The following is an 814-nucleotide window of genomic DNA, read 5'->3' as shown; positions in this document are numbered from 1 at the left end:
AGCGATACCCACCATGCCGACGAAACTGAACGGCATCTGGGTGTGAAGCGATACGCGGCGGTGGCTGGGTGGGACCGTCCCCGGCCGGTGAGGGGGCGCCTCCCGGCGTGCTGGCCGCGCGGTGCGTGGGCGCACGCGCTACAGCCGGCTGGTGGGGGCGGCCAGTGGCAGGCGCGCCGGCCGACGGACGCGGCAGGCGTCGCAGCTGCGCGCCGGCGCACCCTGCGCGCGGCGCCGTGCGGCCAAAGTAGGTCCTCGCGGGCCCGGTGCGAAGCGCGGTGGACATCTTCAGTGTGCTGGTCCGATTGAGGACTGTGTGCGTTGAGGATGCGCCGCCGCCCGGCGCTCGGCGCCGCGACGCCGTCTGCTGCTCGGTCGCCCCAGCGGTTCTCGCTGGTGGTTTGTATCGCAGCTGTGCGGATGTGTTGGCGCGTGCGCTGTGCTGGGAGAGTTCGCTTCGGCACCCAAGTGGGGCTTTTGTCCTTCTGTGGCGCTGGCGTTGGAGCTGCCGGTCACCGTAGGTGGCGCGTGTTGTCTCCCGCCGGCAATGCCACGACAGCACGCTCCCGGGCCTCTGTCGGCAGCGGCAAGCTCAGTTGGGAGCACGGGTGGTCGCACCGAAAGCGTCTACTCGCCTAACTCCGGGCGATTGCGCCTCTCTCGAACCCGACCAAGTACTTGGGACGGCGCTGCGCGCCGCCGGGACCTGAGAGGGTTTCGAGGTGTATTGTGCAGGGGAGCTCAGCCTCCTCCTGTTTGCAGAATGATTGAGCGGACGCTTGCGTGTTCGCGCGGGCCCCCGGGACACACTCCC

Source organism: Schistocerca piceifrons, unplaced genomic scaffold (genome assembly GCF_021461385.2).
Source record: "Schistocerca piceifrons isolate TAMUIC-IGC-003096 unplaced genomic scaffold, iqSchPice1.1 HiC_scaffold_1071, whole genome shotgun sequence".
Lineage (NCBI taxonomy): Eukaryota > Metazoa > Arthropoda > Insecta > Orthoptera > Acrididae > Schistocerca > Schistocerca piceifrons.
The sequence above is the reverse complement of the archived record's forward strand: the minus strand, read 5'-3'. Positions refer to the sequence as shown.